We start from the raw sequence: 25,383 nt of genomic DNA, 5'->3' as shown, positions 1-25,383 counted from the left end.
GTGTATGAAAGAACAAATATATTCAAAATGTGCTAGTGTTTTTGTTAAGAGACCTAAATATTTTTATTTGGCCCTCCTGCCAAAGGATATGGACATTGTTACAGCTATTACGTGGAACATTGCAGGCTTGGGACACAAACTGTTGGATCCAGACTGGCTCAAGTATATTTCCACCTTTCATCTAATTTGCCTGCAGCTGACCCAGTTCTGATAGATGGTTATAGATCGTAATATACCCCTGCAATTGCTTCTAACTCTGGATGGGCGAGGGGTGGAATTGTGACACTCTTAAGATTCGAAGTACTTTCCTCCCACAATGATTGTCCATATTTTAATATGCTGCACCTTAAAGGTCCCAATGGCAACACCATTTTAGTGATTAATTTCTATAATAATCTATTTGGGGCTGAGATATATAAGGTTGTATCTGTAATGTGGGAAAAAATTATTAGGTTAATTAGATTGTGCAAAAAAGATCCAGTAGTGTTGTGGATGGGCGATTTTAATATAAGCCCTTGCCCGTTTACACTAACCTCAATTTGTGGCTTAACAGATAAGGATGGAAGGAGCATTTTTGCCACAACCATTATGGGAATGTATTAAATAAGCTCATTATCACTAAGGATCTGGAGATAATGAAACCTCTGTTGGAATCCACCAGCCATCTGTTTGAAACCTTCCGCACTACTCTAAATAGCACCACAATTGATTTTATAATAGCCATATCCTCCTTGAGCGGGGCTTTTAGTAATGTTACGGCTAAATTCTCAGGCTTAAGTGACCATGCGGCCCTATCTTGTCATGTGTACTGGGTAGGTATCCATGGTTGCAACATCTCACATATAGAACCTTATGTTGCAAGGAAGAACCTAAGGTACTCCACGACCAGGAAGAATAGGTTAAAGATTCTGAAGGAAGAGGCATGGTAAAGACTGCTCCAAGCATCTGCTATAAATACCACAAGGGATTTCTGGGCAACAATTAATACCCCATTTTTTAAATCAAATCCAGACCCCCACCTTGACAATCATGTGGACGAGGAGTCCTGGGTGGAACACTTTAGTAAAGATTTTAATGACAAGAGAGAGGGTACTCGGGTGTTGTGCGAGGATCCCGTCTCTCCACCTAACATTGCTCTCACATTTAATAATCTGGAGATAAGCAAAGCCCTGGCACAATGCACTAACAATAAGGCTCCTGGCCTAGAAGGCACCCCAATAGATTTTTTTACTGACTCTCCTGACCTTTGGGGACCTATGCTTACTAATGTGTTTAATGCAATAGGCAAGGAGGGCCGGCCTGCTTCTTGGCATAGAGCAATTTAAATGCCCATCCATAAAAAAGGAAATAAATCTGATCCTAATAACTATAGGCCAATCTCCCTCCTTGATAGCACGGCGAAACCTATGGGTAGAGTGCTATTAAACAGATTGGAGGCCTGGGCATTGACAAATAACATCTTGATCCCAGCCCAATACAGTTTTAAAAAAGGTAGAGGCACCCAAGACCAATGTCTAAACTTGGGCCTGGTCATATCAAAGAATGCCCTTGCCATGCAAGATAATTTATACATGACCTTCATGGATCGCAGCCAGCCTTCAACTGCGTAACCCACTTCCATCTATCGAGGATCATGAAGGAAATGGGGTTAGACCAAGATATACTTTCTTTTAAATGACAGTTGTATTAGAAGGCTGAAGCGTGTATACATTATGGGCATCAGGGGGAAGGTTTTCAATTTCTAGGGGTTCTGCCAAGGGTGCGTGGTTGCTCCTTCTTTTTGTTTTCTATGTACACAATTCGGGTAGAGTCCAAATTGCTTGAATCAGCCTTAGACATCCCCAGAATAAATAAGACGCGAATTCCAATTTTATTGTCCGCAGATGATGCAGTTTTAATTGCATGCACGGGAAGGGCCCTCCAGAAATTGCTAGACACTTATGTAAAATGTGTGCAAAGTCTTGACTTACAAACAAATGAGACCAAGTCTTTTATTTTAATTGCTGGCTGAAAAGTGAAGAACGCGCCTTCCTTTTTTATTTCTTTTTAAAAAAATATATTTTTATTTAACAAAAATGACAGACATTTCACTCATGTTTTTTTGTTTGAATATCTTTTATTGATTTTGCAGAATATGGTCACAATACACATCAAAATCTCAATCAAATGTAACGAGTCATCCCCACAATTTACACTAATATCCATAAACAATAACAATACAACATAGGGCATTGCTCATGTATCACGACTGTCAAGGTAGAAGGAGAAGAGAAAGAGGAAATAAAACAACATTCTCAAATAGTATTTTATATCTGAGAGTTGGTCCCATCTCTATAGAGCAGTTGGTCTGCGACGGGAAGGAAAAATGTGTCGAGTAATGAGAATAGCTGCATACTCCCAAGGCATGGCCATAGCGGGCATGATAGATGTATGCCAAGCGAGGCCCTAGAGAGTGAGCTGCCGTCTGAACCGACCATAAGTGTGGCTTGGGGTTCGTGGGTAAGATATGTTGTACCATAGTCTCGCGTGTGTGTAACACTCTCAGCCCTTATCTGACCACAGATAGGAGGTGTGTTATCCAAGGCAGTGTCGGAAATAGAAAAAAGAAGTGTTGCGAACCAGGTAAAGAACCAAGGAGCGTGATCAGCAAGTTTTACTCCAAACATGTTAACCAAGGTGCCCAGTAGCAAAGTTGCCATGACACCATAAACTTAACCAACCGGGGGAGAGTAAAAAGAGCTGAATATGCAAAAGAAAAGGAGGTCAACATAATAGGGAAAAGAAAGAAAACAGCCAACGGAAAAAGAAAAGAAATAATAAAGAAAATTGAATAAAAGATAAAGGAGTGAGCAGGCAAGCAATCCATTCGTATGTATCTATGGATGTATTTCAATGATTCCAAAGGGGGCGGGGGAGGGGGGGTAGTTCGAGGGTGAGAATATATGCAGAATATTAATCTGATCATGGGTCTTAAGCGCCGGGCCGTATGCACTGGGGAAGGGGTGGGGTCATTTTCCTGCAATGTGATAGTGGCATCGTGTAGCATTGGTACGGCACGCTATGCGCGGGTGAGGACTGAATTCCTTCGCACGTGCGCACCACTCTCCATCCTGCGCGTTGTTCAGGTCGGGTCCGGAAAGGAGAGGAGCTAAGTGATTCCCTGATCGAGGCACGTCCTGTGGAAGGACCTCAAAGTATCCTCCCAAAGCTGTGCTATGGGGAATGCCCTCAACCTCGCTGTCTCTTCCCTGTGAAGTGTGGTGCTTTCCGCCCTTGCCCAATTATCGAAGGAGGCGCGCCAATGCGTAACCTGTTGCGGTTCACAGTCTTTCCAGCAATTAGTAATGAGTCTCTTGGCTGTGATGAGCCCAAGGTCCCAAAATCTAGAAGGGACTTTGTTGTGTTTTGTTCTTTTATATAAACCCAGCAGGCATGCCTCCCACGTGCGCTGCAGGTCCGCAGCAACCCCCCCTGACAACAGTGTTGTCACGGTATGCCAATATACCAGAATCCGGGGGCAGGTCCAGAGCATATGAAGAAGACCCGCGCCTACCAGAGAGCACTGTGGGCACGCAGAGGTATAAATTGCGAAGTATTGATTAATTTTATCTTGTGACAAATACGCTTGATGTAATATATAAAATTGAATAAGCTTAAAACGGGAGTTACGGGGGACATTGTTGGGGCCTTCCAGTATCCTTGTCCATTCCTTTTCCGTCCATTCCCTGCCCCTATCTGCCGCCCACTTGTCTCTCAGCGATTGGAGGTTGACCTGCGTGTGTGATAGAAGAGCCTGCGCCAACCAGTGGATCACATGGGATCCATTTCCCATAACGTGCAAGTATTGCACCAGTAGGTGCGTCGGTATAATTCCTCAGAAAAGTTGCCCCAGGCCTTCGTAAATGTGCGTATTAGGGATGCATGTAGTAGAAACTGTCCAGCCGGCAGGCCAGTGTCCGCAGCCAACGCGTCAAAAGGGATCAGGGTCCCATCTGCGTACAGGTCTTCCATTGTGTCCACACCAGCCTCCGTCCATCGCCCCATTGCAGTTACGGTCACCACCCCACTATCTCTGGGAGTGCCTAGCAATGGAAGAGTCTGGGCATAGGGCTTCACCGCCTGGGTGGGTCTCAGACTACGCACATAGCATCTACGGGCTACGGCCAAATGCAACTGCAACGGGCAGGGAGTTTTAGTCAGGGGGTGGAACAGCGTGCAGATCTGTGTGTGAGTCAGTATTGTAGTGTCTGATGCCGTGCCACTGAGGTTCTTCCCGCTTAGCCATCCAGCCACCCACTGCAGCTGTTCCGCTAGGTAATAAAGTTCTTGGTTAGGAACTGCGAGTCCCCCAGCCTCTGTGGGCGCATAAAGCTTTGTCAATGCTACTCGAGGCCTACCAGTGTTCCAGATAAGGGCTCTGATCATGGTTTCCAGTTCCCGAAAAATGCGGTTTGGGACATACACTGGTATATTAGAGTAATAGTATGATAGTCTTGGTAAGACTATCATTTTCGTCAGGGTTACCCCACTGGGCACATTGAGTGGGAGGGTCTTCCAATAAGTCATTTGTGCCTGTAAGGAGGAAATAGTTCTGATAAGGTTACCCTCCAATACATCCGTCAGCGATCTGTAAACATGGACGCCGAGGTATCGGAATGTGTTGGGGTGCCAGGCAAGTTGCACTCCATCAATGCGCACTTCACATTATTGCATGTCTGGGCTGAAGGGGTACACTCCAGATTTGGCCCAGTTAACCCTGAGCCCTGAAATGGCTTCAAAGGTGCGAAATGTGTCTGACAATGCCCGCGGCATACAGGTCAGATCCCTAATATATAGAAGTAAATCGTCCGCATATAATGAGATGGCGTGAATGCCGTCCAGTAAGGGGATCACCCACTCTGCGCCCCGTACCCTCAACAGTTCTGCGAGCGGTTCCATTGCCAACGAGAAAAGCAGTGGGGACAGAGGAGAGCCTTGCCTAGTGCCCCTCTCGACTCCCATAGCGTCTGACAGTAGCCTGCCAGTGCGGACTCGCACTATGGGTCTCTGGTACAACAAGCTGACCATGTCTATATAGTCATTCCCAAGAGCATTTTTCTGCAACACTGCTCCAAGATAAGGCCACTCCACACCCTAAACAACCGACGTATGTTATTGGAAGTGCTCCGTGTGGGTACAAAGCCATTTTGATCACTGTGTACCAATGTGGGTACGAAGAGGGCCAGTCGCTGTGCCAATGTAGAAGCTAATATCTTGTAGTCAGTGTTTAAGAGGGCTAGCGGTCGATATGAGCCCAGGCGCATACTATCCCTGCCTGGCTTCAGGAGGGAGATAAGGTTGGCCTCATAGAGCGTGGGGGGAAGGGAGGAGTCCTCGAGAGCCGCCGCGTACATTATTTTCAGTTCCGGACTCAGTAGGTCAGAATAGGCCTTAAAGAACTCTGCTGGCAGTCCGTCCGGACCTGGAGATTTACCATTAGAAAGCACAAAGATGATCGTGCGGAGTTCATCAGGCGTGAGCGGTGCCTCCAAGTCTTCTCGACAAACGTCTCCTAGCTCCGGCAAGGTTATGACGGCAAGATACTCAGTAAGAGGAACCTGTAATCAAGAGCGATACAGCGTGTGGTAATGGGCAACAAAGAATCTCACTCTGTGTGTACACCACTTCGTATTGACTGGTATATACCGCTGTCACTGGCGCCGTACGGTCCTCGCGACTAATCAGCCAGGCCAATAATTTACCGGGTTTGTCACCCAGATGGTGTGTGCGTGCCGAGTGGGCCGCATAGTTAAGGTGTCGCAACCTGTCCAGCAACCGTTCATGATCCGCGCGAGCCTCCAACACCTGCTCCTCATCACCCTCCCTCGCCTCCTGCTCCCTTTGAAGTAGGTCTGTCTCTATTTGCGTCAGGTCTCTCTCCAATTGCCTCCTTAGATTAGCCTGTGTCCCCAGGCAGTGTCCCCTGACTACGACCTTGAATGCGTCCCATTCTATTTGTGGGGTGATGCAGTGCCCTTGTTTTCCTCAAAATAGTGTGCTATTTGTGCATATAGGGAGTCCCGAAAAAGGGGCATCGAGAAGCAGATCTGGTTGCAGTCTCCAGGTGGGTATAGGTGGGCGGGGCTGTTCCCACGTTATCTCCAGTATGTATGGGTTGTGATCCGAATGAGTGCGGCTCATGTAATAGGCGTCAGCTACGTGAGGGAGTAAGTCACTGGACAGGATATATCTATCTAAGCGTACGTGTAAAGCATGCGCACCCGAATAGTAGGAGTACTTCCTGGTAGCAGGATTACGGTGTCGCCAGGCATCATGTAAATCCCATTGTGAGGCCCAGTTTGTGAAAGCTTTCATGGCGCCCTGTGCAGGTGAGCTCGGCAAGGGTGGGAAGGAGAGATCCAGCGCAATGTCCAGTATGCAGTTATAATCACCTCCCAGTACCCAGGGGATCCTGTGCCAAGGGGATAGGGTAGCGGACAGTTGTGTAAAGAAACCATGCTGGTCCGTATTAAGAGTGTACAACGAAGCCAAAACCACTGGGCGCCCATCCAGCCTACCATTCACTATCGCAAATCTACCCTCCAGATCTATGTGGAAGTGTATGACTTCTAAGGGAGTCCCCAGCCTCACCCATATCAGCGCTCCCCGGGCATAGGACGAGTAACGTGTGGCATAAAGCTGTCCTCGCGATCTGCGACGTAGTTTGTGTATATCCGCATCATTTAAATGTGTCTCCTGCAGGATCGCAACATGGACATCGTGGCGTTTAAGATAGGAGTATATTTGGTACCTATGTGACGGTGTGTGCATGCCGCGCACGTTCCACGTGCATAGCTTTATCACTGACATTAGTATATTTCAAGTAACTCCCCTCCCTCTCCCCCTCCCCGCCAAGGCCCCAAACAGATCACAAGAACATTGTCACCCAAGTGCCTCCATAGTATTTCACCCAAAACACGTCCATGATTGCCTGCAATGCAAATATTGAAATTCAAAAGACAGTGCGGTCCAAACAGCGCAATAAGCCATAAAGAACAATACATGTGAATAATACCAAAAGGTCGGTTGCAAAATGTGCTTCCATCCAAACTCTCTAATGAGACAGTTAACATTTAAATCCAGGGGGGTCGCTGTGCTTTAGGCTCAGTGGAATCCACATGACAACCGGGCAAAGAAAGGAAGCATCCCCCCTCCAGTAAACATAAGTCAATTGCAGCCGCTATAAAACATTTCAATTAGAAGTAATTACAGTACATAGCCCGCCATGTATGTCACTCCCAAGTCTGCCCGCCGCCAGTAAGGGCAATTCAGTCTCGCTTTTCCTATCCGGCCGGGGTGGCTGTGGTCGAGACCCAGCCGGCAGGAGCATCTGTGGTTCCGTACCAGTACAGTCTCTCACTAGGAGCCACGCGCCAAAGGGTAGTACTCACTGTGTCCTACGGCGAGTAGCCAGGTATCTCCAAGGCGTTCATGTCCCGTGCAGAGCCAGTGTCAGTATCCAACAGGAAACCAGAGGCACTAGACGATTAGGCCACCACAGGCCAGGCATCCAGTGCAGTAAAGAAGGGGAACATTCACATCTCGTCAGTGGATCAGGTCCGCCATTTGCGGTGTGACGTCTGGTTGCTCCGTGGAGACCTGAGAATCTGTCAACCCATAAATTGCTTCCTCATCGCTGGGCAGAGCCCGGGGGCTAGCATCTGGAGCTGATTCCGTGGCCGGAGAGCGGCTGAGCTCCGCCACTATGCGAAGGGCGTCCTGTTGCTCGTGATGTGCTACGTCCGCAGGCGGTCCGGTGCCCATCGCCTCCCGATTCCCAGAGGCCAGCACTGACCTATTTCTACGTCGCTGTCGTGGTCCCCGGGTTCGCTGCATACTGGAGGTGCCCATGACTCGCCGGGGAGCTGTGTCCGTCCCGCTGTCTAACCATGCCTCAACCTGCTCCGGACTGGTGAAGAAATGAGTCTTGTCTTGTGTCGCCACTCGCAACTTGGCAGGGAATAAGAGGGAATACTTGAGATCAAGCTGACGTAAGCCCTGCTTCACTGCATGGAAGGAATGTCTCTGGTGCTGGACCTGGACCGGGTAATGCGGGAAAAACATTATCTTGGCATTATCTATTTGAATGTCCTGAAGCTTTCGTGTTTCACGTAAGATGGAGTCACGGTCTCGATCATTCAAGATGCGAAGGAGGAGTGGTCTAGGGTTAGATCCTGTGGGGAGGTGTCTCGTCGGCACTCGATGCGCCCGTTCCACACGAAGTGAGGTGACAGCGTTCCTTCAGGCAATAGATGTCTCAGCCAGTCCTCCATATGTGTCGCGGGCTCTTTCCCTTCCCATCGCTCCGCACACCCACTATCCTCACGTTATTTCGTTGCGCCCGCCCTTCCGCATCCTCTGCGTGGTCTGCCAGGAATTCTACTCTGTTGATCAGTCTGGGTGACCCGGGGTTCAAGCCCCGACACAGCGTCCTCCAGGGTCGTGGTGCGCACAGACATTTCACTCATGTGCTGAAATCCCATTACATCACATATAGTTATCGTCACTTATAAAAATCAGTTCAAACAAAAGTATATTTTACCTATTTTGTGCTCCATTCCCAGTCCTCCTCAGTTCTAACTCTACCGTTGGTGACACACAAATCTCTCCTTCGTACAAATTCCATTTTGACCATTTCCTGTCCCATTTCTTTGGGCATCCTCTAGCAATAAATACTTCCTTCTCGGCTATCATGCATTTATCCATTTCTCTATTCCACACTGTCACTACTGGTGGCTTCACTTCACCCCATCCCCAGGCGATTTCTCGTTTGAATAATGTGAAGCCCAATGTCACCAATTGCTGTTCCGTTTCCGTTAGATCTGTCGCCTCCCAGATGTTGATCAGGCCCAGTCGCGGAGTCAAGGTAATCACCTTCCCTAAGGCAGAGTGCATATGTGTTGTGATTCTACCCCACCGGCTTTGTATCGCTGGGCAGACCCATATCATGTGGTAGAAGGTGGCAGGTTGCCCCCAGCCCTTGAAACAGTGATCATCAGTTTTGGTCCCTATCCTTGCTAGAATAAGTCCAGTCATATATGATCGATGAAAAACACGAAGCTAAACAAGGCGGTATCTAAGTGTGATGGCAACCTCCCTGGGAGACATCAGCGCCTGCCTCCAATCCTCTTTCTCAATGGCCCCAGATCGCCCTCCCATTTCTCCTTCAGCTGTCCAAAAGAGTCTGGTAAATTATTGCTAAGCTTCCTGTAAGTGAGGGAGATCAATTTGGTGTGCAATTGTCCATCTAGCAGACGATCCTATAGCGGAGAGGACTCAGGTATATCCATACATGTGGGGAAAGCCGCCATCAAAGCATGGCGTATTTGCAAATAGCCGAAGATGTCAGTTGGGGCTAATTGGTAAGTTTTCTGTAACTCTTCAAACCGAAGGATCTTACCCTTCTTAATCATATCTTCTACCATTGAAATACCAATCATGTCCCATTTATCGAATCCCAGATGATGACAGAGCTTACCCAGCCTTTCTGAACACCAGAGCGGCGTCATTCTAGTAAGTCTGTTTGTCCAGCCCAGCCTGGAGTTGGCTAGTCTCCATATTTGCAGGGTGTGTTTTGGGGGCCCTATGATCTGTTTTCTCCGTTAGCTAGTATATAACGCCCCGAGGTAGCCAGCTCTGTCCATCAGATATCTATCTAGAGCACACGCCGGGTCGTCTGGTGGGGCATATCTCCATCTATTGACTATCACCACTTGTGAGGCCCAATAGTATAACCGTATGTCGGGCAATGTGATACCACCATCGTACCACCCCTTCATTAATTTTGTAGCGCTATCCTTGGGGCCTAGCCATCCCATAATAGTGTGCGCACTTCTCCCTCTACCGCGGTAAAATAGGCATCCGGAACTTTATGTGGGCAATTTTGTAAAACATATAAAAACTGTGGCAGAGCAAGCATTTTAAAAAGGGCAGCACGGCCAATCAATGATAATGGGAGGGATCTCCAATGTTAGACATCTGCTCGGAATCTCGCCAACACTGGCGCTAGGTTACGATCATAAAAGAGGGTCGGATCAGGCGTGACAAAGATACCTAAGTAGCGAAAACCTTCTTCCACAACCTGTAGGGCAGAATCTTTTGGGAGACGTGGAACACTTCCATGCAGAACATACAATACTGACTTGCTCCAGTTAATAGCATAGCCGGAGTACTTTCTGAAATTGGTAAAAATATCAAGGACCACAAGAATAGATCTATACGGGTTTGTCAGATAGAGCACTATATCATCTGCATATAGTGATATTCTGTCTTCACAGTCTTGCGGCCACTGTAGGCCCCTGCTCATGACGTCCCTCCGTACCCACGCCGCCAGAGGTTCCAATATCAGAGCGAACAGCATTGGCGATAGGGGGCATCCCTGTCTGGTGCCTCTGCGGAGGGAAAACCGTCTAGATGTGTAATTATTCACTCTAATTTGTCCCGATATATCGGTATAGAGGAGCTGTACCCAGCATCTAAATTTAGGGCCTAGTCCCATTCTTTCCAGGACCTCGAACATATAGGACCATTCAATGGAGTCAAACGCCATGGATGCGTGTTCTGACCGACTTTTTCGGCCCTCCTTTGAGGGAAGGTGATTGGAGGTGACTTCAGTCTACTATCATTCTAGTGTAAGGATTAGAACCGTAAATAGGGCCTATTCACAAGGCGTGTTGATATAATTCCATACCCTTTTCTTTAGATCTGGGCTTATAAACTTATGTTAGGGGATAGATTCATTAGTATTAGTGATAATCCGTCCTTTTGTAAGGGTGTTAGTATACCTTCTATGGAGTTATGCTTATTTCGGGCCTTGTAGGCCTCAAACGGGAGAGACTCCATCTTTCTTTCTGCCCCGGCAGCTTGAGATGCTTCTAGGTCAAATGTAATGTTTTAGTTACGAGGTGTTGTTCGCTTAGAAAGAACCGGCTCAGGCTGTATCTTTCTCCACTCCGAAGACACAACATCAGGCCGGCCGGCTGGGAACGTGTCCTTGGTACGGGGAGGTACAAGAATTTGGTGGGCGGCAGGTTACTGGCCGTAACTTTCCATGAAGGAACAAGCTTCCATATTAGCAGTCAGTGAGTCAGTCTGTAGGCGGCAGCTAGCCGTTAGCATCAATGCCATTAATTATTTCAGGGCACCATTTTAAAGTCCGAGAAAGATCGAGGAGCTGATACTCTCTTAGAAAGATTGAAGATACTTTAGCTGGAGCGGCTGGCGAGCTTTGACATTAAGATCAGAGCATAAAGAGTGAAGCAGTTAGTTAAGGGAACGAATACCCGAGTGGCTGAAACTGAGTTATAAGATCGAAGCCGAGAAGTGAAGATGGTCTGTGATTGAGAGGAGAGAGGAGTAGTGCAGAACAGCCAGAGAGAGAGCAGCCGATGAGAGGAAGGTTCCAGTGACTTGGAGGAAGGTGAAGAGAACAGAGCAAAGCGGTGCAGACGTGTATCCGTGACTGCAGAAGTGTGACCTTAAGACGAGCCAAGGCACAGACGAGAAGGGAACCTAGATGACTGCTGAGTCCAGACTTCATATTAATAAGGTGACGTCGACCCTTTCTTATTAGCGTGCACATTCTAACCTTTCATTTTCCTTTGCAGGCTATATGTTATAGTATAGTGTTATATTGCTATTGTTGTTCTGATAAATAAGTACCCCAGTTCTTAGTGAACCGGCATGTGCCTCTTATTTGTATACGACCAAGGTAACCTGTTCTTCTAGTCAGGTACTGTTTTGTGAACGGACGCAACCCCCGGTCAGGTAAGCAGTGGTTGAATAATGAGGGAGAGAGGGGCCCTTGAAGTAGAGGATAAGTTGTACATCATCTAATTCGGCAATCGTTGTGTGACCCATAATATTGTAGTATCATACCCCTAGTGAATAACGAGAGATTCCTCAACATGAAGAGCTAATGGTATTCATAGAAAAGTGATCGTCGTTGGTAGGCGACACCCAGAGGATTGTGGCTTGTGATGTAAGTAAGAGAACACCAGGGGGGATACTGGTGCATATACCCACAGGATTGTGGCTTGGGTTACCCACAGGATCGTGGCTTGGGTGAGCACTGATTGCGGTCAGTGTGTAATGGTAAATAATCAGAACTGCCCTAGGGTAGAATAGTCTGGGCCCGGGTTGCCGCGAGACTAGCTGGTGTGAGTGTGATATTGTAGAAAGCTTAGGCATGTACATTGCTAATTCCCCATCCTTGGGTAGGAGACATAGATACCTGTTGTAAATAGGTCCTAAGGAGGGAGGGGGTTACGTTTCGGCTGGGTTGGTGGTGCTCTAATGAGCTGATTCTATCTGGTCTGAGAATCCGGTCGTTACAATGCGTCAAGGGAAAGTATGACTGCAACCTCTTCTAGATAGCACTTTCGAGCCAGCACATTGTTAAGGTGACGAATATTAAGGGCCATATTCCGTCCCGGCATAAAGCCTGATTGATCTGGGTGTACCAGAGAAGACATGACCGCTCCCAGCCTTGTGGCAAGTACCTTCGCCAGTACCTTCTCCTCTACATTAATTAAAGAAATCGGTCTGTAGGAACGGTAATCCTCCACCGGTTTACCAGCCTTGTGTATAACAACAATGTTAGCTAGTCGCTGATCCGGGGGTAGAATACCTTTTTCCCAACTTTCCTGATACATGCCCCTCAAATGTGGGACCACCTGGGAGGCCGTCGCCTTAAGAAATTCTATTGGAGTACCGTTCGGCCCCATTGCCTTACTTGATTTTATTTGGCCAATGGCTTTTCGGATTTCCCCATCAGTAGGGTCTGCCTCTTGTAAATCCCTGTCCTCATCTGATAGAGCCGGCACAGCACAGTCCGCCAAAAGTTGCTGTGACTCTGCCGCAGTGTATACAGCAGAATGTGAGTACACCCTTTCAAAATAATCAGCAAAAGTCTCCGCTATTGCATCCGGGCAGGATATAATCTGAAATCTGGGCACTCATCTAGAGCACTGCTCCTTCCTCTCCAACCAAGCTAGCATCTTCCCCACTCTATCCCCAAGCTCGTACAGCCTATGGTGAGTAGCAGTTTGTTTAGCCAGCATGTGTTCACGGGCTTTCAATTTATATTCCTCCCTTTTAAGCACTAGGTCGTGCAGTGTCTTATCTGAAGGCTGGAGTGCATATTCTGCCTCAAGCCGTTTTAGTGCATCTTCTAGTTGCGTCAATATTTCTCGTCGTTTTGCTACGTATTTTGTTTTCAACGAAAGGGCATACCCCATCATGACCACCTTATACGCCTCCCATATCGTTTGTGCCGAGGCAACGGACCCTACATTTTCTTCAAAAAAATAACCAATTTGCACACCAAGCTCGTCCCTGATGTCAGGAATCATAAGCAGCCATGGATTAATGACTATGGTGGGACTCTGCTGTCGAGCACCATGCCTGAAGTCTATTCCCACCGGGGAATGATCCGATATGCCCCGAGGATACGTCTTGGGCCGCCTAAAATTGCCTACCGAGGCTGCGTATGTCAAGAAGTAGTCATTCCGGGAGAGACTGCCATGCACACTGGGGAGGTAAGTAAAATCTTTAGGAACACCTTGCAACTCCTGCCCCACATCTGTAAGCCCTAATGCTGTCGTAAAGGCTGCTATAAGCTCATTGGATCTCATCCCTTGTCTCCTGGGGTGTCTGTCCGTCAGGTCATTCATTGTCAAGTTATAATCTCCCCCCATCAGGAAGGTCAGTTAACACCCGGCCTAACTCCGCCAGTGCATCCTTACCCAGCGTGGGTGGCAAATAGATTGAGACTATATTTATGGCTCTCCCGTCCCATTGAGCCTCAACCACTGCAAATTACCCTGTACAGCCTTTCCACGTATTAAAAACTATCAAAGGGACATTACTCTTAACTAGAACTCATTTACCCCTGGAACGAGTAGTGTAATCAGCATGCACTAGGAGTTTATACCCCCATCTATTTAGGGCCTTCCTTTTTTTTGCCAACTAAATGAGTTTCCTGCAGGAGAACTAGGTCTGAGATTGCCGCTTTAAGTACTGTTGAACTATTCCTCTTTTTATTTTGTCCCCTAGTCCATTGACATTCCAAGTGAGGACAGAGAGCATAGATTTGTGGTCAGACATTATCAAACCCTGAAATGAATAACATTATAAAGGTCGAGGACAGAGGCAACCTTATTATAAACAGCCTACAAAGAGTGGGATCAGCACTTGTCATCAGTTTGTCATTTAAGAAGAGAACAGAAAAATTAAACCAACACATCTCAATACACTTACGACAGAGTCTGTCTTCCGGATCCGGGGCAAAGAAACATTCACGACGAACGATAGTGTGACAACCAATATACTCCCCCTTCCAACCCATTGACACATCTTCTATCTCCCACACCTCCCCCCACCCTGCTCCCCTGCCCGTGGTTTTAGAACTACCCACCCCCAAACTTGGCAGAGTGCCTCTAACCCTCCCGAACATGCTAGAAACACAGAGGGAACTAACCCTCCATCCACGAGTATCCCATACTGTCCTTAATAGCCACAGCCGTTAATGCAACATTTAAGATTAAGCAACTTCATGTCATATCTGTATAGACAGGAAACAGTGCACATCATATATCCTGAGCATAACAGAGAACACAATACATTTACGAACCAATGGATCACCACCCCACCCCCTCCAAAGTCCCATTACTTGCGCATCAGTGTAAAGTCCAGTCCTGCAGCAGAGCACATACCAGAATTATTCCTGATCGTCCAATCTACTTGACTCCATTGTGGCCTCCGTATCCGCCGCCTCCTGCCGGGTATCGTTCCTCATCCTGGGTCTGTCAGGACGATTTCTTTTCCGATTCCCTATGGTGCTCCAGCCTTCCATCCAGTCCCAGACTGCATCCGACGATCAAAGAACCATGATTTTCCATCCGATTCTACTCTCAATTTTGCTGGGAAGAACATTGCATATTTAACTTCCCTGTCTCTGAGTTCTTGTTTTACCGCTTGAAAACTCCTCCTCTGTGCCTGTACTTTAGCAGTGAAGTCAGGAAAGAAAGTCACTTCGTAGTGATCTATTTTCAGTGGGGGGCCGGATCTAGATGTTTGCAATATGATGTCCTTGTCTCGATAGTTAAACACTCTGGCTATCAGTGGCCTCGGGGGCGCACCAGGCTTAGGCCGTCCTCCTGGTACTCTATGAGCTCTTTCAATAGAGAAATAGCTGTATAGTGTTTTGGGCTTCAGGTGCTTTGTAATTAAGTCCTCTACAAATAAGTCTGCGGCCGTCCCTCTGCCCGTTCCGGAACACCTAGGATTCGGATGTTGTTGCGAAGGGCCCGTCCTTCATAATTATCCAGCTGTTGCGACATTCGGTCCTGATTCTTTTGCAAATCCTGACTCTGTAGTTCCGAGGTGTCATCCTGCAGGGCATTCGTCACCACCTTCAACTCCTTCACCTTCTCATCCATCTTTTTAAAGTCGGCTCTAAGCAGCAAGACATCTACTGTGACTGAATCCACAGAGGCGCGCATTCCACCTGTAGCCGCTATAACATCATGGAGGGTTGGCTCTAGTCCAGGTATCGGTGTCACACCTGACCCTTCTTTGTCTGATCTCGGCGAATAACCCTTTTCTCCTCCTTTAGCCCAAGGGAACTTCGCCAGTTGTCCCTGGGCATTGGCCTTCGCCTCTCTGCCTCCTTCCGCCATTTTCAAGGAGACTACCGTGATCTCCCAAGTGGAATAAGAAGTCGATCAACAGTAACCCCTGCCGCCTAGGTCTTCCAGCAGCTCGTTCGTGGACCAGCCGACTCTCACTCACTCCTAGCGTTAATATATAGACAGCCTTGCTCTGCAGTCTTACAACCGTAATTTGCAGCAGCACTGGTAATCAAATTGGTTCCAATCAAATTGTGGCCGAGCACAGTTACTCCAAGAAGTTCAGACCTCTCGGTTCATTAGGGAAATAGCACCAGAGTGTCGGCAAACCACTAAGAACAATTCCATCAGGTTACATCACATGCCGTACATTAGGCCCCGGGCCGGCTGCTGTGTCCATCCGGCTCATTCAGGACCAGAAAGGGCTATCAACTCACCGAGTGGCACAAACGTACATAAAAATGATCAAAGTTATTCCCAGGGTGATACTGCATCAAGGTCTCATGTGGGCTCATTTCTTCCTTCAACTGCCATGCAACTAGAAATCAGGCAGGTCACCATAGAGTCACCATCTCAGGCCAAATTGTAAAATTCACAGGCCCCTGGCTCATGCCCATTGTCCTCCGAACTGCATGCTTCTCATTGGGCCCTGCAACCCTCGGACGGTAAAAATGGATGGGGGGGGGGGGGGTGTAGATCAATCGCCTCCTGTTCCAACCACCCAAACAGTCCACAGTGTGGCCTCAAATATTTGTGCGGGCCTTCCCCCAATCTCCAGAGTTCATCACATAGGCCCAAAAGCCGGGGTCTCGATTTTCCCTTCCACCCAGTTGCCTGCTGCCTCCAATATAGATGTCGCCGGGGCCCCACTTCCTTCGCAGCCAGGGTCAATCGTACCTCCTCCCACACGCCTGCAGGCAGTTAACTTGGCGGTGGCATTGCGGTGTTGCATCAGGCCATCTAGACCCGCCGCACTGGTCTCAGCCACCTCGCTGGTATTCTACGCCGATTGCAATCAGGCCTCAAAGCAGGGGCCTAAAGTTACTCGCTGCCCGGCGCCGCAGCCCCTCCCCACGTCAGTGCAGGGAAGGGATCTCCGCACGCTCCGGGGCTCTGCCGCTAGTGTCTGTGGCTCACCTCCGGCTCCCGCACTCGGTCTTCGCTCGTGGCAGGCAGGGAGGGGGTAGCAGCCGTGAAAGGAGACCAAGTTAGGACCTGCTCGCAGCGCGAGCAGACGCCGCCATCTTCGTCCCCCTTCACCTCCCGGGATCGTCGTGAAGCCGGCAGCAGTCAGGAGGGTTCGGGCTCCTCAATACACGGTCCGCTGCAGTGGGGCGAAGCACCGGACACAGCGCCCCACAAATTTGGGCTGCTTGCTCAGGTCTGGACAGCTGTATGGCATCTAAAACATCGTGGATGGGCGAGAGCTGTCTCAGGCAGCAGCCGTGTGTCTCGGCTGCTGGCCACGCCCCCCTTTTTTATTTCTAACCGTAAAGTGGTGCAGTCGTAGTTGTTCTCATATTTAGGGGTGACTTTTGCTTATAGATCATCGTGGACTAAGATGGTGGTGAATCGAGGGATCATGCCAAGAAAAGAGCACTAATGCCATCCACTCATTTTCCAAAAAGCTGGGCATAAAACATCTAGAAATTGTAAAAAAGGTTTATGGGGCTGAAGCTAGCGCAGTAGCCTCCTATCGTGCTGGAGTATTGGGTTATGTTCATGTAAAGGTGATACAAAAAATACAAGACTCCTTCTGGAAATCAAAGATGAGCCTTCCCATCAGTTTCTCTAATTTTAATTTACATCACAAGATGAATATATGCCCTATATCACAGATCAGATAAATGTAGCTCCTATTCTCCTTTGGCACTCAATATGGAGAATGGATACCGTGATGCTCACCCAACAAATTATTATGGATTGTTTATCACTAGCACACTCACAGAGCATACAGTTGTTAGTGTATGTTAAAAATACATTTCACTCCTTAGATTTACGGAGTTTGTAGGAAACCCCAGAAAAATATGTGTCTATTTCAAAAAAAGTTATAAATGCTAGCTTTTTAAAATTTTCAAATGAGGCGAGACTAACTGACCAGCACAGTAAACCTACGGTTGGAGAGTATCTTTAGGGCTCATTGCAGGGTGAGGCGGTACCATCCTATCTGGAATATGTAACAAACCCTTGTCATAGATTAATTTGTTAAGGTTTTGCCTCAACCTAATTATGTGCATGTTGGGCTCTCCTGCTGGCACATATTCTATCAATGATCTCTCTCACGTTGCCCATGTGAAGGTTCCTCGCCACAAACCAATCTGCACATTTTATTTTTTTGCAAATGGTATTGTAATCATCATGAGAGATTTTTTATTCCAGTTATGTGTAAGCTTAATTTCAGGCAATGCTGCCCAGTCCTATACTTCTTACAAATGTTGCCCGACCCTTTAAAATGCTTTTGTGTCGCCTCTTTTCTATGTTAGTCTTGAAAACCAGGAAAATGCACATTTGCTGAGAGTTTTTAACAATTTATTCATAGCTTTTAATTGTGATGTATATATGAACTTTTATGAATAATTTTGTATTAATCGAATAAATTAATCGAATCGGGTCAGTTTTCACTGTAAAAATGTGGTGTGCCCACGTTGCGTTTTGGCCCGTTTCCTGTCGCTGACATTAGGCCTACCAACACAAGAGAGGTATCATTTTTATGGGAATCCTTTGGGGAATGCGGGGGAGTGGAATTTTGTGGATCCACGTAGATTCCAGAACTTTCAATCACAGAAATGTGAGGAAAATGTGGTTTGTTTCCTTTACAAAGTTTGAGGTTTGCAAGGGATTCTGGGTAACTGAACCTGGTGAGAGCCACTCAAGTCACTCCCTCTTGGATTCCTCTGGGTGTCTAGCTTTCAAAAATGTATAGGTTTGCTAGGTTTCCCTAGGTGCTGGCTGAGCTAGGGTTCAAAATCCACAGCTAGCACTTTGTTTCCACTGTAAAAATGTGGTGTGTCCACGTTGCGTTTTGGGCCAATTTCCTGTCGCAGGCTCTAGGCCTACCCACACAAATGAGGTACCATTTTTATCCGGAGACTTAGGGGCACACAGAATTGTAGAGCAACTGTTATAACCTATTGACTTTTGATGCATTTCTGCCTTCCAAATGTAAGACCATGTGTAAACAAGAAGTCACTTTGAAAAATGTCCTATAATTCACATGCTAGTATGGGTGCCCACAATTTCGGACATGTGCAAATAAATACTGTTTCTAAACTCTATATTTTGTTTCCATTTAGGAAATACATAGGCGTCTTTGATAGCTAGTTTTCACACTTTATACTTTACCAAATGAATTGCTAAATACCCGTTACACAATGAAAAACCATTGAAAGACGCTGCAACGTTATTGGCTCTGGGTTACTAGGGTTCTTGGTGCACCTACAAGTCCTATATAGCCCTACAACCAGAAGGGTCCATTGCATGGAACGGTATATTGCTTTCAAACATCTGTCATATTTAGAAGATGTTACAGGTGAAAACGTTGGCACAAATTGCTGTTTTATTCAACTCATTTTCAATTTTTCTTCAACTCTTAGTTTCTATTGAAAACAAACCTTGAAGGATCTACACGAATAACCCCTTGCTGAGTTCAAAATTGTATCTACTTTTCAGAAGTATATAGCTTTCCGGGATCCATTATTACTTTCACACCCATTTCAACTAATACCTAGAAGGAGGTTAAAAGCACAAAAGTAGCAAAAATAAGCTATTTCCCAGACAAATTGCAAAACTGTGTCAAAAATTGTGGTTTTCTGACAAAGGTCTGCCTGTCCCTGAAAGCTGGGAAGGTGGTGCTTTCAGCACCACAAACCCTTTGTTGATATCATTTGCAAGGAAAATATCAGACACGGTCTTCTGCAGCACTTTTTCCCCATTTAAAAATAAAATAAAAAATTTTGCTGTATTTTGGCTTATTTCTGGGTCCCCTCCAGGGGAGTCCACAAATCCTGGGTACCTTTACAATCCACACGATGTTGGAAGAGGACGCAAATATGGCGTGGATACCTCAGGTGGACACAAAGTTACAGAGGCCTAAGCGCAAACTACCCCAAATAGCCAAAAAAAGGCTTAGCACAGGGGGGGAGGGAGGGGGGTGTGGGGGGAGGGGAGGGGTTACTATTTTTAACAATAAAAACCCTGCACAAGCACTTTGTGGTATCCTCCTCCACTTGCAACAGTGCTTTGATACCTTCCATAACCTAAAGGTTGTAAGCTACACAAACCTGACTGTTGTAGGAATAGCAAAACTGTCTTGTGCAGGTCTGCTTAGTACAGGGTCCAATTGCAATTTTGGATTGTGTTCATGGTGGCCTTTCCTCAGGAGCGCATTAAAGGTTTCTGAGCAACCCCTGCCATGTCTCTGAATCCTCTTGAAGATTGTCAACTCGTCTGGTTTGTGTCATGCGGAGTTCTTCAGCCACCGTCCATTCTGCCACACCCAGCAGCCAGCTATTTACTGTTTGAGTTTTATGACTGAACTAATGTATTGGTAGTCTGTTTTTTTTTTAGCTAATACATTTTTTTTAAATATATCTTTGGGCTGTAGTTAATAAACGTTCCCGCAGGGTCACATTAGTTACTTCTGTATCCCTTTTCTATACTGTCTGCGTCCTATTCCCAAAACGCACTTATTTTTGGACATATCCTGGTCCAGGTCAAGTGTAGGTAAGTGACCTCTGTCTGCTGACACTTTGGGTAGTCTCGAACTTTGTTAGGTCGATTTTACCTGGCATTGCAGGTGTAATACATGTCATATGCAGCAAGTAAAAATTAATTAAACGGAATTGGGTATTACAAATCACTGTATGTGTGAGGGCTTCCTCCCACTGTTTAGCTATTTGGTCTTGTTCTGTGCCACAGTGCTTCCCATTTCATTCTTGCCTTCAATGGGTTCTTTTTATTGTCTTTCCTAACTGCTATGTACATTCTTATAATCTTCTCTTTTCCCTGGTCCGTTCCCAAAAGGAGGTCTATTGTGAGCGATCTGTACGGGCAGTCTTAATCTCTACCCCAAAGTTGACTGGAAACTTTACATACCTCATAGTCGTGCAGATATTCACCCGCCCCTAGACTGAAGCTTTCCATTGCATTGTGTAGTGTGAGTATACCATCTGCGTTGTATAAATCCATCGCCTTTCTAAAACCCCCATCTTTTCATTGTGTCATGTCCATGCTTTCCTCTACTTGTTGGAATTCAGATATTTCCAATTTTGGAAGGTTTTGTGAATATGGAAATCTCTTCACCCATCTAGTGAAGAACATGCACATGCCCGAAACACAATCTGTGCTGTACGTGGGGCACCATTTCCTGTTCGACCTCTGATTTATAGCCTAGTTACCACTGTGTTTTCAGAGTTCCCTCCAACAGATAAACATCTGTGATGTGATCCATGTCATAACAAGGGTCCTAATCATTATTCAAAGTTAGATTGACCTCTTTGATAAACCTATACCTAATATAAACCTCCACATGTTTGATCAAATACTCACCCTCTGTCTGAAAATTCTCTCCCCTCCTCCTTTGTTGAGCTCCAAGAATCCAAATCCTCCTCACTACATCATTGTGTGCAGCAGTGGTGAAAGATTGCAATGCATTTTGGGCCTGCTTTTATATTTTGCACCTGGATACCATCTGTTTCGTATTGATGGCATTACGGATATACAAAATGCTCGTTATTTTAGCAAAATTTCCAATTTGTTCATGCTTTGTACATAAAAATAGGTATTCGCTATTTGGCAATCACATTTAGCAATTCAGTATTTTCTTGAAAGAAATCGCAAAATATTTAGTACGATGTGCAATTTGCAGAAATACGCCACTAACGATTCTTTGTAAATTAGAAATGCCGCATATAGTGGTTGCTAACCAGTTTATGATAAGTTAGCAACTTGATATTTTCTCATACATCAGGCCCATAGAGAGCATCAGAGGTATAAGAATTGCAGTAAACTGAGAGCATGGATCACCATGTTCTCAGGTGCAATACAAGTTTTAGTGACTGGGGGTGTCCAGCATAGGTCCATGTCTGCCGGGATCGTGATAGATTTTCACAAACTATGTACATGGGAGACAAGGATCATAAAGCACCTGTAATACCTTCAGCTGCAAATAGTCTGTATTTTCCACGTAGAAAATAAACATATTGTTGGCTAATACAAGCCAGTGGGACGTTGATGCTCACAGTGAAGGATTAACATAAACTTCACCTGTGCCAAAGAAAAGGCAGTGAAATAAAACAGCAGTTTGAGTCAAACGTGTAGATTTGTTTATGTATCATTTAGACGTAGACGTCTCAGTAAAGTTTGTCTCAGTTGTAGGTGGTCTCTGCAGAGTCAGTGTCGGGTAGTTATATTTACTAATCACAATTGCAGAGTATGCTGGCTCCGTTTAACAACGTTAGACAACACTGAATCACAAAGCAGAAGTTTCCAACACCAATGTGACACAGGTTTTCCGTAAATGCGTTTGTCTCCCAAAAGAATAATTTTGTTTAGCACACAAGAAGCAGATGATGTTTTTGTTTTCTTATGTATTTACGTAATTATCATTTTCATATCATAATACGTCTGGGTGGTCTGAGCCTGAAAATGTGATTTGTTAAGAGAAGTTACAGGTTTCAATTGTAATCACTGAGCCATAAATATTCTCAAATACATTTCTATTGTATTTCATACCTTGTGTGACGCTAATGAGGCTGGGCTTGATAATTAGCTTGACTCTCCAGTTAGTAGTTGGTTAGAAATTGCATTGATTTTAATGCAGTGTTCTGTTTGTATTTAAAACTAAACATTTAAAATGTTATGCCAGAAAAAGTGTGCTGCTTTCCCCCAACCCCTCTCCTTGCAGATTCTTGAGCTGTTACTCCATACCAGAAAGGGAGCAAAGCTGTCTTCATAGTATAAAAAAGGCAATTTACAAGATTGGGCCCATGCACAGGCACACCCAAATCCTGTTTCCCAACACAACTGACTTCCCTAGAGGTCAGTACGTTTTTATAGCTGGAGAAGACGCATCTCTGCAAATCGGCAGAGATGCGCCAGGAAAGATACGGCACTCAAGTTCATCCTTGCGCCACCCATGATACGCCGCATTTACAATGCGGCACACCATGGCGCAGGAATGAACAGATGGGTGTCGCATCTTGGGCGTAAAGTTGGCCCAGTGCTGAAGTTGTGTTGCGTGCGTCACGCAACTCCATCACTTTTCCAACTTGCCCTATCTTTAACGTGGTGCGTCAAGCCGTACGCCTGCTTCAAGCAGGCGCAGGGTTTTGACGCATCAGCGTTGGGAAAGTGACTCAGTGAAATCTTGTAGATTTCACTGAGTCTCTTTTCAGGGACGTTCCTGCGACGGAACGCCCCCCACTGCACCGGAACGCCTACATGAAACCTGACGCAGGTTTCATGTAGCGCAGGGCCTTACACCGTGACGCATCTCCATGCGTCACGTTGTAAATGCCTCGTAGGAATGCGCCACGTTTACGCCGCCTTGCGTGATGCAACAGCGGCGTAAAGGTGGCGCAAGGGGCTTGTAAATCTGCCCCTTGGTTCTTTATGTACCTAATTAATATATGTAATGGGTGGAAGTTTTGCCTTGTCCAAGTGAACTTAATTCCTAGGCACATGCATATGCATCAAGTAAACATATTGAAAGTATGACAGTCCTTCAAGTTGCTTTTCTCAGAAGGTCTAGTAATCGGTGCCTTATCACGTGATGTGCTCTTGTTTGTTTGAGTTGAGTTCGGCAGTTCTTCTCCAGAGCCAAGTTATATGCCAGTTTGAGATGCCTTGTTTTTCTTCTCCATATCCTTTTATAATCCATAGATGTGCACCTAAGTGCTTTATGTCCAATGGAGTTCAGTTCACTTCAAGTGCAGTTCTATCAAGCCGTAAGAATCAGCAGAGGAATTCAACTTTATTCTCTCACTTCATCTAAAGTCTGCCCTTAACACGAATGAGCCACAAGCAAAGAGAAGGGAAAATATGGGGGATGGAGGGAGAGAAAGAGAGAAACATTGAAGGCAGTTACCACCAGCCTTAGAACAAAATGTAGAGTGAAGGTACCCTAGCTCTAGTGGCATAAACAATGCAACTTAGGAAATGTTAGACACAAAATATTGCACACAAATGTTAAACATCAAACCCACAGGCCTTCCTCTTTGTTTCAGACTTGAGACTTTGATTATCCCCTTGGAAGACCTGGATATATTCTAGGTAACAAAAATAAAGGAAGTCTGAAAAAATCCAAAACGGCAGAACACCAAAAATAAATGACATACAAGTCTAACATATGCTAGCCCAGGGAAGTAACTGAAGGACACCAAAGAAGAGAAATAATAATAAAGTATGGCAACATAGAAATGGGTGCAAACTAGATCATAAGCGGCAAGGAGTTTTTTTTCAGTTTTAAAAGCAAGTTTATTTAGAAGATATTAAAGCATAGGGGTTAAAAACAATAAAGTGCAAGTGAATAAACACTTAGTTACACATAACTAAGCAATACAGGTCATCTATGAAAGAGGAAAATTGTACATGGTCTAAAACAAGAAAAGTTGTTTATACAAGCATAAAAAAAGGAAGTACCAAGTGCATTATATATACGTTTACATATCGAACTAAATTGATAAACAATATATTTAATTATTAAAGCAACAGAAAAGGACGATTGGGTATTAAATGTGCTGAGTTGTAAGTAGTAAGTTTCACAATATCAGGATGCTCATAGGGATAAGGGTGATGTCCATCCAACCATCACCTAATATGTAGACCAAGTCCACACAATTAAAGCCAAATTTGTTGTATCCCGAGCAATATAGGTCCAAAGTATTAGGTCAAGTCCAAAATAAGTGTGTCCACAAGTGTACGTTTTTTTCTTCTTTTATTTCTCAAACAGCATTCTCTCAAACAGCTTTCAATTGGATCCTAGGCAACATGTGTTTCGTCTTTGAGCGAAGTACGCCATCGACTTGCTCACGGCTAGAATATGCAACAAAAGACCAATATTACAACCTCCAAATGAAGCAACAAATTAACTCAGCAGGGGCAAAGAAACCTATATCATGTTTTTAATCTTTCTAGTAAACGTTTGTCTAATGAAATGACGTCTGTCTTGGGGAAAGGTATGAATTTCTGTCCAACGATGAATTGTGATATTAATGATTTTGGAATTGTTATCTATAAATTTGTAAGACAGCTTAAACTTAAAAAATTATTTTCAATTAACTACGTCAATAAAAATGAGTTGGCTATGAATACAATATGTGGGGACCTAACCATTCAGGATGTGCATGACACTAAAATGTTAGTTACTCTCGATCACAGAGAATGAGAATGATCCTGTGACACTACACCAGATTTTACAAGACCTTGATTGTTGTACGAATAGGAGTCTAAACAGTGGCCTAAAGGCAAAGTCTAAATGGACCCCACAATTACCTGGTGGAAATAATATTAATGCATTTTTTAAAAGTGTCAATAGGGAATTGGACATATTGGAAGAGAATATGAGACCTACTAAACAATCACTCCTTAGGGGTAATCTAAGAGATAGAGAGAAGGTAGCTCTCCATCAGTTAAGACAGGATGACACCCTTATCATTAAGGAGGCTGATAAGGGTGATGACATCGTAGTAATGGACAAAACGAAATATGATGCTGA

General features: G+C 45.6%; 1 protein-coding gene across 4 annotated transcripts in view; it reads left to right on the top strand.

Moving 5' to 3' along the window:
- The window catches only part of ARL15 (ARF like GTPase 15), a 1,767,906-nt gene that overhangs the window by 1,414,731 nt on the left and 327,792 nt on the right, over positions 1-25,383 (top strand). The gene's annotated exons all lie outside the window — the stretch shown is intronic.

The sequence above is a fragment of the Lissotriton vulgaris genome, chromosome 3_1 (assembly GCF_964263255.1).
Source record: "Lissotriton vulgaris chromosome 3_1, aLisVul1.2, whole genome shotgun sequence".
NCBI classification, from domain to species: Eukaryota; Metazoa; Chordata; class Amphibia; order Caudata; family Salamandridae; genus Lissotriton; species Lissotriton vulgaris.
This window is presented reverse-complemented; position numbering and strand designations above follow the sequence as displayed.